Source organism: Microplitis demolitor, chromosome 1 (genome assembly GCF_026212275.2).
Source record: "Microplitis demolitor isolate Queensland-Clemson2020A chromosome 1, iyMicDemo2.1a, whole genome shotgun sequence".
NCBI lineage: Eukaryota > Metazoa > Arthropoda > Insecta > Hymenoptera > Braconidae > Microplitis > Microplitis demolitor.
Window position 1 is genome coordinate 13,548,501 of NC_068545.1, and position 15,163 is coordinate 13,563,663.

General features: G+C 27.8%; 1 protein-coding gene and 1 long non-coding RNA gene across 4 annotated transcripts in view; one reads left to right on the top strand and one right to left on the bottom strand.

Annotated features, from left to right (window-relative positions):
* Positions 1-15,163, bottom strand: part of LOC103580233 (cell adhesion molecule Dscam2) — a 459,597-nt gene that overhangs the window by 332,175 nt on the left and 112,259 nt on the right. The gene's annotated exons all lie outside the window — the stretch shown is intronic.
* On the top strand, positions 8,134-14,075 carry LOC103573408 (uncharacterized). Of its 3 annotated transcripts, XR_008403850.1 has the most exons (11): positions 8,134-8,299; positions 8,414-8,841; positions 8,907-10,382; positions 10,814-11,022; positions 11,239-11,511; positions 11,593-11,889; positions 12,029-12,225; positions 12,308-12,427; positions 12,563-12,931; positions 13,035-13,263; positions 13,727-14,075. It is a non-coding gene; the product is annotated as an uncharacterized LOC103573408 (long non-coding RNA). The 3 variants fall into 3 exon arrangements; XR_008403849.1 differs by having other exon boundaries at positions 8,414-10,382; positions 11,580-11,889; XR_008403848.1 differs by having other exon boundaries at positions 8,414-10,382.

Below are 15,163 nucleotides of genomic sequence, written 5' to 3' on the forward strand. Positions count from 1 at the left end.
TCGCTAGGCGCGGGATGAAGATCCAGTGATCGGCAAAATGGGAATTTTATCGATCACTGGAGCTTCACCTAAACCGAACTGTACTGACTGGGTTTTCTCTGTGGTTTCCCTAGCCACTGCACCTCCATTGCACAAGGGAGGTTGCAGGGTATCACCGTAATGATGCAGTACAGTATAAGCACAAGTCGGGCCACAGCCGCACAATGGAAGGCAGAGGAGAAGTTAAAGCAGTTTGCGATATAATGGCAAAAAGTGTAAAAGGCCGTAATTGCGGCTATACACTAGAAAACAATTAAAATTAAAAAAAAAAGATTAGCCTTATTTTTGATGGTTAATTACGGAGTATTAATTAGATTTAAGGTGTGGATGTTTATTGATTATTAATCCCCTAGTTGTTGTCTTTCGATTGATTATACACGTTTCCTTCTACTGTTATTAGTTAAATGTTATACCTATTTTTAATTATTACGGGATAATTATTAAACAATTTGGAATTATTGTCGATTCAATTAGATAAGTTATTTTATCGGAGTATTGTGATATGTTTAGGTTTTCGTTATTATAATTAGTTATCAAGTTAGTTAAAGTAGGAATTGTCGATATAATCATATGGGTTAGAGAGAGAAATGACGAGATACGTCACGCGGTACGTCACAAGAAGAACCTTGGGAACGCGAGAAGGCAGGCCGTATTAATTCTATTAATGGAAAAAAGACATGCGATCCCATGCTATGAGATGGGCTTATTTTAAGTGGTTAATTACAAAGAGCAAGATCACGTTAAGTGGACCCCCCCATTTTCCACTTGATCATGAAAATTAAGTCTATGTATTTTTTTCTAATCTAGTCATTATGAAAAATTGAACCCTTAAACGATTTTTTGAAATTTTCATTTAAACAACAATTTTTTTTACAATGAAGATCTTGAGTACTTTTAATTAAAAAATAAATTCCAAAACAACCGTTAAAGATAACTTAATGAAATATTCAGGATTTATTGTCAAATATTTATATTTCATAAAAATATTAATAGCTTAAAATTCTTTGTTTATTATCCTATTGTTAATTAACTTTTAAGTAAACAAATTAAAATTTCATTGACTTCTCCGTCACCAAATGAAGTTTTTTCTCATGGTTTACATGCGTTATTTATTAAAGTTTAAGATCCCAAAATAAAATTTCATTACTCGTGATTAATTTAAATAATATAAAATTATTTATTACCGCACGCCGGTCGCTGAGCGCTCTCAATACCGTGCGCGGCCGAGCGTCTCAGGCTCTATTGCAGTTTTGGTCAGTCATAATTCAAAGTAACATTTAAAAATATTATTACTAAACAAATTTTATTTTTTTTAAACAATATCATGAATAATACTATAGAATATTTTTTATTATTAAACTAAAACAGGAAAAACTCACTAATAATTAAACATAATGATTAATTAATAATAATTATTTATTATAATTAAGTAATTATTGATAAATTAGTTATTTATTGAACAATAATCAGGGAAAATTGCCTGATCACTAAAATTAATTATTAATGGATTATAAATTATTATCTACTAATTAATAATAAATTAATTATTTATTAAACAATAATCAGAGAAACTAACTAATAATTAAACTTAATTATTGGGGACTGGCAACAGCCTATCGAACAAGGTACTTGCTTACCACAGCGTTGGACCAGGTTCGATTCCGGCATGCACCAATGAATTTTATTTTCACACTACTATTTATGTGCATTACATTGGCAGCCCCCTGGTGGTGGAATACCGACGATTTTTCAACCGAGTGGAAGTGGCACCGACTTCATTACAAAACGATGGCAGAACACAAAAACTCGATCGAATCTGCAGGACTCTGCTACCTCTATGACTAGGCTAGCGGATGGGGCTTCTGATCAAAGAAGAACACCTGTATCGGCCGAGCATTGATGGCGGCGGGGGCCTATAAACATTCGCAGAACCTCTAGCTTTGGTGTAAGCTAACGTGTCAAAGCAGTAATAGAGGGAGTCCACCACCAACGTTGCCCTTGGATAACAGACATCCTCCATTGTATAAGTGCCTTATCTTACACAGTGGGCTCTGGAGGGTGGACCATAAAACACCCACATTAACTTCCCAGGAGACATAATTTCGGATGACAAGACCCCCCGATGACAAGGACACGACGTATGATGGCCACGGCAGCTAGAAGCTAGGACTCATAGCGACGGGAGTATGACGGTGGGCTTAGCTAATGCCAGGTCCCGGTTCTTCCTGAACTAGTAGGGGCTACTAACAGCGGCTGTGTCCCGCGACGTGTTTCTTTAGACTCGGGGCGGAAAATTACTGAAATAAAAACTATGTCTCCTCCACCTATCAACTCACAAACAATAGTATCTGCAATAGTTAAATTGTATATAGTTGTCGGAAGGATAGTGGGCTTGCTAAATGATTGCGGTGATAAATAATTTTATATTATTCAAACTAATTACGAGCAGTGAAATTTTATTTTGGGATCTTAAACTTTAATAAATAACGCATGTAAACCATGAAAAAAAACTTCATTTGGTGACGGAGAAGTCAATGAAATTTAAATTTGTTTACTTAAAAGTTAATTAACAATAGGATAATAAACAAAGAATTTTAAGCTATTAATATATTTATGAAATATAGATATTTGACAATAAATCCTAAAAATTTCATTAAGTTATCTTTAACGGTTGTTTTGGAATCTATTTTTTAATTAAAAGTACTCAAGATCTTCATTGTAAAAAAAATTGTTGTTTAAATGAAAATTTTAAAAATTCGTTTAAGGGTTCAATTTTTCATAATGACTAGATTAGAAAAAAATACATAGACTTAATTTTCATGATCAAGTGGAAAATGGGGGGGGGGGGTCCACTTAAGGTGATCTTGCTCAAATTATCCATTAAGATTAAGGTTTGAATTGATAATCTATTTTTCCTTATCTATCGATGGGTTATAATGATTTGTCCCTATCGTTAGTGGTTTAGAAGTTATGTCTGTTTTTGGTTTTAAATAAATAATAATTTGCAATTATTATTAATCTCATCGGTAAAAAGGACATTAGTGAATTGCCATGGGAACCTTGGCTAGTCATTATTTTAATTATTAGTTGAGTTCTTAAAGATAGAAGTTACACGCTCACGTATGTATTAGTGAGACAAAGGTGAAGGGGAAGAGTTAGGTTCCTTGATTGACCTCTGATGGTTAGTTAGTTAGTATATAGGTTTTTGTTTAAGCTCGAATTCTATTTTTCTTTATCTACAGATCGATTATAATTTACTCTTGATGTTATAGATAGGTAGCTATGAATTTAATTATTCTCTGTAGGATGTTAAGAAATTGTTATTATGGTTATCTGCTCTGTCATGTTATGTTATGGTTGTCTGATGTTATGTAGTTAGTTAATTGTTATCTTATTTATTTCTTTATCAATGTGTTGAGATATTGCGTCCCGGGAAAAAAAGTTATTATATGATCATATATAAACATATATGTTTATATAAAATTTATATATGATCATATAAGAGTTTATATGATCTCATAACAATCTTATATAATTTTATAAGGATTTTATAAAAATTGATGTGATTTTATATAAAGTTCTATTCAACTTTATAAAATTATTAGATAAAGTTTTGTATGTTTATATATAATAATATATGATCATATAAGAGTTTATATGATCTTATGACAATTTTATAAGAATTTATATAATTTTATAAAAATTGATATGATTTTATATAAAGTTCTATTTAACTTTATAAAATTACCAGATAAAGTTTTACATGTTTATATATAATCATATATGATCATATGAGAGTTTATATGATCTTATGACAATTTTATAAGAATTTATATAATTTTATAAAAATTAATATGATTTTATATAAAGTTCTATTTAACTTTATAAAGTTACCAGATAAAGTTTTATATACTTTTATAAAATCATACATGATCATATAAGAGTTCGTATGATCTCATGAAAATCTTATAAGAATTTATATAATTTTTTAAAAATTGATGTGATTTTATATAAAATTATATTTAACTTCATAAAATTACTAGATAAAGTTTTATATACTTTTATAAAATCATACATGATCATATAAGAGTTCGTATGATTTCATAAAAATCTGATAAGAATTTATATAATTTTATAAGGATTTTATAAGAATTGATGTGATTTTATATAAAGTTATATGTAACTTTATAAATCTACTAGATCAAGTTTTATATGCTTTTATATAATCATATATGTTCATATAAAAATCTTATAAGAATTCAGATGATATATAAAAATTTGTGTGATTTTATATAAATTTATAAAAAAATTTGTATAATTCCAAAAGAGTTTAATATGGTTTTATAAAATCATATAAGATTATATAAAAGTTTATATAGTTTCAAGCTTTTTTCAAAATACTAGGCCTGGTCATTATAATAAATATACAATGACTTCGTTGTTTTACCTTTGAAAATAAGACATTTTTAACGAATTTTATTCAATTGGATTGGTCGTTTACAAATATAGTTACCGACTCTTATGACGTGATACATATTTTTTATATTTTTATAGTTTACAAGTTGGAGTGATGATTTGTAAACATTTATAGGTAGAATCCATTTTACTTTTTCTTGCATTTCTAAATTATAAAACATTCTATGATGGTCTATAGAAAATATGTTAATTACGAAAAATAAATCATCTTTTATTTAAAAAAAGTATTTAATAGTTCCATAAGTAGTAGAATCATTAGTAAAACAAATTTCAATTGTATAACTATTTGTTTTAGTTATTTTATAACTGGTTGATGTGTACAATTTATTATTTATATTCACACGAGTATAAACATCAAAGTTATTTTGATTTACATTGAATTTTTCTAATAATTGCATCTCACATTCATCGAGCTCAACAGTTTCACATTTACCAAGCCGCTTAATTTTATTCATTTGTGATAGCACCGAATTTTTGTCGGCAATACGATTTTTCAGTACATTAACTCCCTGAGCAAGTTTTAAATGATTTATCATTTCTTGTCCTCTATGTTTAGTCCCATGAATACAGTGAGTTAAATAGCCATTGAAGTTTTCAAATACAAACGCCGACGTAGCCCACAAAGGTCCCCATCGCTCGACAACCAGTCCAAGATGCAATAATTGATGCATATTGTACGTTAATGCACAATCGTTATATAATGTTTTTGTTTGTTTAACAAATAGCTCAAGTAAATTGCTAGCAATAGTTATATCAGTTTGTTGGATTTGTTCTTGATTTAAAAGGAATATTGCTTTGCAAAATAATATCCAATGTTGCATCAATTTTTCTGGTAAAAAATCAATCAAAGCTGGAAGTGACCAAATCAACAGAAAGTCATAATGTTCAGGTGCTTTATAATAAGTATACTCTGATATTCCACGCGGCATTCGATTAAAGAAATAAGGTGATTGGATATTAAATAGAAAATCATTAATTTTCTTGACGTGTTTTGATAAACTATATGGTTTTTTTTTGTTTCAAGCCATAAACTTATAAACTGACGACTTACTCCCAATAGTACAGAATGCATATACTCAGGTAATAAGCAAGTAGCTAAATCTAGTAAAAGAAGTTTGGTTATTACAGTGTTACCTTTTACTCCTTTTACATGTTGCAAATTTAATTGAAGGACATTTTTAGCTTGCTTATCCATTCTGGCCCCAGTTCTTAGCTTAATTTTTTCTTTTTCAATGAAAGGATATATACGAACTTTACGTTTTTTTTTTTTTTCAACTTAGATAAAGATGTTTTTATTTCACAAATATTGCATCCATATTCTCCATTAAAATTTACTATATTTTGAATGCTAGCTCTTGCCGGAGCATCTGCTATTATTAATGGAGCTATGATACGTGAAATAATGGTTTTTTCTGTTCTTGGATGAACCCAATTTATGTCTTCCTCAAAACATTTTTTTAATTTTAGACAAAATGGATTCAAAAAGGTATTCATGACAGGATGAACGTCATCATACCATAAACCAATTACTGTAACATGTAATTCTCTTAATTGTTGAGGTATTTCTGCAATAGTAAACATAAGCGGCCAACACTCACTTTTAGAACTGTTTGACAAAGATATTCCATCCGTATTAAGTATAAGAGTTAAATCATAAATTTGTCTATCTTCTCTAGAGTTCACACGAATGTATTCAGTTCCATTTGTTATATCATGAATAGTATTTGAGTTTTGATCCGATATTATATTAAGCTTGTCAGCCAAATTTTGTTTTTCAAACATCCATTTAATCTGTTTGCATACATCAATTTCATAAAGGAAAGCGATATTTTTTTTATCTGCATTACAGGAATCACACCGATAAGTTCTTAAATTCGAACCCAAATATTGTGAACATTTTTTACAATAAAAATGTTTTATGACTTCTGGTTCAGATACTTTATCACTAACATATTTAAATAATCTATAAACTGTTTTAGGTAAATAATTATCTTCAGGTAACATTTGATGAAGTAATATTAAAATATCAGACAAAGCAATTTTTGTTAAATTATTCTTACCATATAGATCTAAAAGTGCTGTTATACTCTCATCAAGGGACGAAGAACTATTCTCATATAATTGTAAAATACTTGTAACATTATTTTCACAAATTTGTTCATCATTTCCATCACTATCATCTATATCTACTTGACTCATGTTTATATTATAGTTATTTTCATAGCTTTCATTATTAGGCTCTTCAAAAGAACTGGTATCATCACTTTGATTATAATAACTATTTTGACTGGACAAAGTGTTATCACTTGTATCACTGTCATTATTACTGTCACTGTATTCATTTTCATCTAGATTACTTGACTCACTCAATGTACTGCTAGAATTATTATCATGGTCACATTCATCATTTACCAAATTATTATGTGAAGTCGAAGCAATATTATAATCAACTATTTGAATGTGTTCGTTTTGTTTATTTTCCTCACCAGAAATTTTTGAAAACATTAACGATTTTTTATGCCTTTTTAATGTGGTTAAAGGTATCTATAACAAATTAAATTAAAAATACATTATCACATTTTTTTCGAATAAAAAACATCGATAAGGTAAGAGACTCAGTAGCAGATCAGGGAATTAATACTCGATCACTCAAGTATTTATATATCTATAGCTAGTAAATTTTACTAAATTTTTTTAAATTTACTAAATTAAAAAAAAATCCTTTTTATACGACATTTATTGTAATTTATATCTTTCTGTATGATTTATTATTGAATTTATATGACATCTATACTTAACAGAGCTTATAAAACAAAATATTTACCATTAAACTATCATCATGTAACCAAAGTTTATATTTCTTGTTTGGAATACGATCTTCATCCTCTGAGGTTGACATATTAATAATACGATGTTATTAATTCCTTTTATTTTTATAAAATTAAATGATAAATAAATTGAACACTTATGTTCTTCTTAAAAAGCCAAAACAATAGCTATGTCGGTATTATAGAACATTACTTTGAGTGGACGTTGATAAATATAAATATCAATGGTAAATTTATAACGCCATTATTATTAGATTAATCATGACGCCAGACATACGGTTCGAATTTTACTTTTTAAATAATATTTTATGCTTAATAAAGTAAAATATTGTTGAATACTAACCGTAAACTAGTTGACGCCAAATATTTTTTTTTTCAAAAACCCAAATGCCAAAAAATTGCTCATCAATTGCTCTTTCGAAATTATTAATTGCTCTACTGCTATAATTAACCGTTAATTAATTAATCGTAATTAAAAAATCAGAAATTCAAGTTCCCATTATCTCTAATTGTAAGGGCTTATTTTTATCGTAATTAGTCCCGAAAAATTGCTCACTCTGTTTTTAATGAGAAATGATGGTTGCTCTGTGCAAAAAGTTGTTTTTAATTAATTAATAATAATTAATAATTTTTTTACACATTTCAACCGCCAAACATTAATTGTGACGTCATCGACGCGACAATTCGCTTATCGCTTTTATGAGAATAGACCATGGTGACTCATTTGGTTACATACGTATAAGTCATACGTAATATGTAAACATATTTTGTTCCGTTACTTTCACGGAGGCTAGATGACCATCTAGCCTCCGTGGTTACTTTGATATGAAAAATCGTTATTTTTATAGCTTGTTAATTTAATAATAATTATAACAATAATAATAATAATAATAGTATTAATAACAATAATTTTATTTATCACTAGGAAAGTGCTTTTGTACTCCTGAAATTAACTAGTAAGTTCTCTTTTCTGGTATTATCTTTTATGAATAAAAAAAAATTTTTTTATTCAATGTTTATTTTTGTGTTATAAATCGCTGAAATGACACATGTATTTCGATATGTTACAGATTTTTTTTTGGAAGTTCAGCTTTGCTTATTGTTAAAGGCTGATTAATAATAAAAAAGAGTAGGAAGCTCCGAGATCTTGTTTCCAAGTGGAATGGTAATTTAGATGCTATCGATGAAAATAGTGGTGATAGTCAAACCAATTATCTAAATTAGTGGCATTAAATCTGTGTTCAATATTATATTAATAAAAGTAAAGGTGGTTCTACGGATTATAGAGTGTCAAGCTTAATCATGCGTTATATTACTTAAAGGGCACGAAGACATTCATTACGAAGAATTTTATATTTGATACTTCTATATGTTGATATCAGATTTTATAAAACCGATGCCGATGAAAGTTAAGCAAAGCTGATAAATTTATGATATTCATGACAGCGGATCAGCAAGAAGGAGTAAAACCACTTGTCAACCCTGATGATTATTTTGAGTATTTACTGTTTGCAGTATCAGAATTGTACAAAAAAGATCCACTAAAATTAAATTTCGTTTTAGAGTACTAGTGTCGAAACGATAACGTTACGCACGTATCATCGAATGTCCACGTGGCAAGATTATCAGTTCGTCAAGGGACGTTGTTTAAATTCGTACGACTAGCTAGTGAAATATTACCTGCAGGACTATTTGTGCCATACTTAAAAATGATAGCGTCATTGGCATCATCACCACAAGCAGCAAGACATGCTTTCAATTTCTTGAAACCTAATGGCTCTAGTGGATCAACAATACTATGGGATCATTTTTTCAACTCTCTTGACAGATATTATTACAACTTACGTCAAGAATTGCCGCCAAATTACGATACAGTTAATCATCAGCACTGTCATCTAAAAGGAATCACGCCGCATGAAGTTAATGGTCCGGAAGCAGTACTGGATGTAGTACAAGTTGTCGCTAAATACGATGAGATGTCTCGCATTGCCATTTGTGAGCATCCAGGTTGGAAAGTCATACCAGCTCTGATAGGTCTTGCACGCTGTGTAATGCCTATACGGCTCAAAAGAGTTCTAGTTCGTACAACAGCTGCTCTACTCAAATCATCCGAGAGCTCAAGTACTATCTGGCAAAGTTTAAAAGTGGCACAAATTTTGTGTACTATTCCAACAACCAGCAGTTACCAATCCCGAGGTATCCAGACAGAGTTAGAAGAAACTGAATCGCGTAATGAAGAATATCCATTAACTCGATCAATGTTTGAACTTTTTGATGCTCTGGTAGACTCTGATTCTATGACTACTGGGTGTTGGTCAACGAAACCCAGGCTTTGATCTTTATCTCTATTTTATTATTAAAACAGTATTTCTTAGATTTAATATCCGGTCGTACAAAGATCCCAAGGAAAAGTGGCTAGTTGCTGATACCTATTTAAAGATTTTCAATAAATTGATCGCACAATACGAGCCTAATGTTGAAGATTTCATTGGTTATCGTATAGAATTACAAGACGGTGATTTTACTCTGGTAAATCCTGAACCTGGATATCATATAAGGACTCAACTATATTCTATTTCAGAATTTCTACACGTGATTCTCTACATTCTTGACGAAGGTGGTCATAATTCAGAAACTTACGACTACTTGCTAAGTAAAGATAGCTTGGAAAACAGTACATTCTACTGTCTGAGAATCCATGAGCGTGGTCGAATACAATTTTAACAGGTTTATTTAAGCTTTTATCAGGTGTAAATCCAAGAACAGAAAAGCCAGACCACATGATCAACATCGCAATGTATACGACTTTTAACTTTTAAACTCGTGGTTACCCAAACACGCTTATTTATCTATTGGAATAATTCAAGATTCAAGCAAATGAGCCTGGAGCAGACTCAGAATTACTTTCTACATTTACATCGACATCTCAGATGTCTCTAACAATCAGACATGGTTTTGTTGAGTTTCTTGACTTGGATCCAGTTGACGCTAATCAAAAATTGGAAGAAGAAAAAAATCAGAATAACTCTGCACCAATCGGTAATTATAAAGACAATTAGTAATTGATAATAAGACAATTGTATAATAAGAGATCAGATCGCAGAAGAACAATTTATAAATATTTGTGTATTGCGCTATTTTAGATCTAGAGAAACCTGGAATTAAATTGCTTTGAGAAATGTACGTATGTTGATAAACATGACATTATGTTGTGACTATGAACTTACTCAGCATGTTTTAATATCTATTGTCAACATATTAACGTACCGGTATATTTTTTTATTTTATCTCATAAATTATAATGATTAAATTATTGTTGTGATATAATAGTACATAGTAATCATTTTCTGATGTACGGTATACTGTTCTCAGTATTTAAATGAATAGATATTTTCTCATATTCTGACTCATTTTTGTTGTCTACAGTCAATTAAACTTAATATGACTAATTTTTGTTTATTTTTTAATAGCGACAATGAGGTAAACTACTGGAAGATACAAACTTCTTATTGAAAGCAAGATACATACGATATTTAGAAGAATTTGCGCTGGTCTATGTTATGCGAGTGAATCTGATGTTGGATACATTATGTCATTGGTTTATCAGATGGCTTACTCTGATAATAATGCCACTAATATGAGCTTAAAAATTACTTCTTTCAATGTTGCATTTGCTACTGTAAGTATTTTTTTTTTTTTCATAAAATTCGGTCAAATAAAATCATTTTATTAATGGTTTTAGTAAATGTTTGATTGTTTTTTATTTTTTCGAAAGTAAATTTTTTTATTTTACTAGTCATTTTATAGTTATTTAAAAATTAATCATTAGTATTTCTGTAAAAAATTTTAATTTTTTAATGTTAGACATAAAAGTTAATAGGATGTATTTTTACAGAATCCAGGAAAATTAAACTAGGATGATAAAATTCAAGGAATAACACTGGGTTCATTAATCTTCAGCTATCTATTCAGAAATGTTATGAATAGGCGAATGATTGGTGGTATATTAATGAATGTTCCCGGTGTATTTTTACAACTTTATTAACCGTAGTAAGTTCATTTATTGAGGTATTTTTTGTATTTAGTAAAAATACAATTTTTTTTAACAAACGCTATAAATAAAGCGTTAAATAACAAAGTGAGAATAAATATGTAAACCGAGATAAAGGTAATTCGTTTATTATATAAAATATTATTGTGAATAAAATTTGAAAAATATTTTCAAATTTATATCAGTTTGATATTATAGGATTACGAGGGAAATCCTGTTTCCACCATGCTTCAAAACCTACATTAGATGAGCGTCGGTTCTTGTGTGCGTTTCATTAAGTGATTTGCATTATAAAAATAATATTTCAATAAAAAAAATTTTAAATATTATATTTAAATTAACATGATGTTCTTAATTGAATGTTTGGAAGATAATTCATTAACTATTGTACAAGATGACAAAGTTATTTGTGACTTAAAAACTGTGGCAATTGGTGACGTGGTCAATTTTATTCACATAAAAAAAAATATGAAGGTGTTGTGATTGATTTTTCAGGTAAAAATCCATCTTTTTTAAATATGATTTTCTATGGAATGGAAGTTATTACTAATAATAATTTAATTTGTTAATTCGTTTCATAAAAATTTTGACATCGGTCTATATAATTAAAATTATATAATGCTTGTTATTTTAGATAATGATGAAGCTTTAAAACTAAAACGATTGAAATTATTGAAAACAAAACCAAAAATAACTGATATTGATGATCCTCCGAAAAATTTGTATGTCGACAGCACTATGAAACTTCATAAAAGACCTCGTAATTCAGAATATAAGTGTAACAAACCATCAACAAAAAAATCTAAAATAACAAAAAATAGTAGCTTTCATGTAAATATTAAATTCGTTTAACCTCTCATTTTTAATACTAATTTGAGACGATTAATAATTTTTTTTCTTATTACATGCATAGAAATCAAAATTATTAAAAGCTAATGATTCAAATACTTCTGTTGAATCCGAACAGTCAGATTATTCAGGACTTGATATTTCCTCTGGTAAAGAAAGTGAATCTTCACCAAAATCTTCTAAGGTTTGTATTATTTAAATACTCTTTTGTATATTTTACTCATAGAAAGTTAAATTGTTTTTAATCTTGTTCAAAAATCTTAGCTCCTTATTTATTTATTAAACTGCTGCTAATTTACGTCTCATTTTTTAATTTTAGGTTAACGATAAAATAAATCAAAACAAAAAATCTGATAACAGTCCACAAAAAATTACAAAAAGTACAACTCCTACATTTGAGATTGACGATATTAACACTTCTGCTTCTAATGACATAACTAATTTAAAATTAAAATCTCGTGAAAATAGTTCATTATACTTGAACTCCGATTTAAATCGTCGTTTATCACCGGGAAAATCTCTTAACAAAACAAAAATGCCTTCGGAAATGGACAATGACGATTCTAGTACACAAATGTCTCAACAATCTCTAAATAAACCTGAGGCACATGATGGTAATGATAATAATCATTTTGATAATGACGATGATGATCATCAGCTATATGGTCCTACTTATAATAACAATAAGGTATTTACTAAATTGGATAGTTGTTAATCTCACATAATTTATAATAATAAAAATGAGATTTTTAAAATATTCGATTTACATTTTTGGAATACTTTTTTTTTAGATGGTAAATATTGGCAATAACGTGTACTGCGTGTCTAGAGTTCATTCCATGGCAATTAATGATAAAAAATCGGCACATTTAATTGCCCGTACACTAATTTCTGGGGTTTTTAAAATTAAAGCAATTTTAAAAATTACTTTATCAGGAAGATCTCCCAGAGCTCAAGGTCGAGATTGAATGGAACAAGATACAGAAGTTATGAGCATGAGAGCTAAAGAAGCAATTATCGGTATGTCTATTTTCTTCGTATATTGCATTATTTGTTTATTTCGCAAATATAATTTTTACTGTTTATTTTTTCAAGTTTTTTACAAACTATATTCCAATCAACTTTTTGTTATCAAATTATCTTATTAAATTTAAAATTTCGTATTATAATTATAAAAAAAGTAAACTTTAAAAATTAAAGTCAGTTACGATATTACATTTTTATTGCATTATTATGTGTATATTATTGTACTTTTAATTATTCAATATATTACACTAAATCTTTTATAATATTTGACAAATATAACTTAAAGATTTTTGAAATATAGATCTTTTTTGAATATAAAATTATAATATTGAAATTGGGATTTAGGATTATATTTTATTTTTTGTCTAGAAAGTTTTCACTCACATCAAATTTAACACTATTGAAATAAATAAATAAATAATAAAAATGTAAATTTAACTATATATATCATTTTTAGCTTATTCATTGAAATTAGTTAAAGAAAAGGATACAAAGGAAAGTCGAAAAATAATAATAGCGGCAATGCGACAAAAACTTGTGGAATTGAAGAAACAAATACGTGATAATAATGATTTGAATAATAAAAAAAAAAGCAATGGGCATCAGGCAGTTGACTGTTAAAAAGATGCAGCTGATCAAGAATAAGTAAGAAAGTAAGATTTAAGTAAAAAGAGACAATCTCACAAAAATTTTCACTCTATTTGAGCAGTTATTATAAGAATTTTTTAAATATTTTTTTATTATTGATTATTTTTTTTAAATATTATGCATAGTTGATGTTATATCATTACTGGTCGAAAAATCATTCATGTCATCCAAACGACTACGTATATTTTTTTTTTTTTTTTTTTTTATTTAAAGTATTATTCTTAAATAATTTTTGTAAGTGACACGGACAGTAGGAATATATATATCCATATATAATTCATAATTATTTATATTAACATTTTTGGTTCTTTTTTCATCTAGCTATGCATAATATATATATAAATATATGAAACAAAAAGTAGCATTCTTTGTGATAAACTTAAAGACAAGTATTAATAATTTTACTTATAAAAAACCAAATCTTAACTTATAGTTTTCTAGGAAATAATTACTAGAAAAAAAAAAAATGTGTCTTAAACTTATGTGAATAATTAGTTTTAGACAAAAAGTATTCACGAAAATGCCTATGCAATATACACACGTATATTTTTACGTTACAAAAGTAGGTTTTAATTTTATTAACATTGTTATAATTATTATAGCATATGGATACTTCTGTTTATATTAATATATTAAAATTCAATAAATAAAGTGTTTCAATAGCTTTTTATGATAATAATTATTTTATAATGGAAACAAATTAATTACTAAATGACCTTATATATTTTATAAATTGAAAACATTAAAATCAAAATCAAAAACTTTATATGATTATATATGAACATATGAAAGTGACTCATAAAATCATATAAAGCCTTATAATAGAATTGGTCCTATAAAACTTCATATGGTTATCTAAAATTTTATATAAATATATAAGACTTTATATGATTATATAAAACGTTATATGTTTATATATAACTTTATATGATTATATAAGATTTTATATGATTATATAGAATTTTATATGGTTATATAAGTTTTTATAAAATCATATAAGTTTTTATAGGACCAATTTCATTATAAAACTTTGTATGATTTTATATGAGTCACTTTTATATGATTTTTATATGATCATATAAGAACTTTTTTTCCCGGGGTCTCAAGTTATTAATATTTATTTTACCAATAAGTTTCTTGGGTTTTGGTGCAATAGTTACTGTCGCGTATTAAGCGTTATTTATGATTTTATTTATACTGTCAACGGTGTCAATCATAGATTCTATTGCCTTGTTTTTGTTAATAA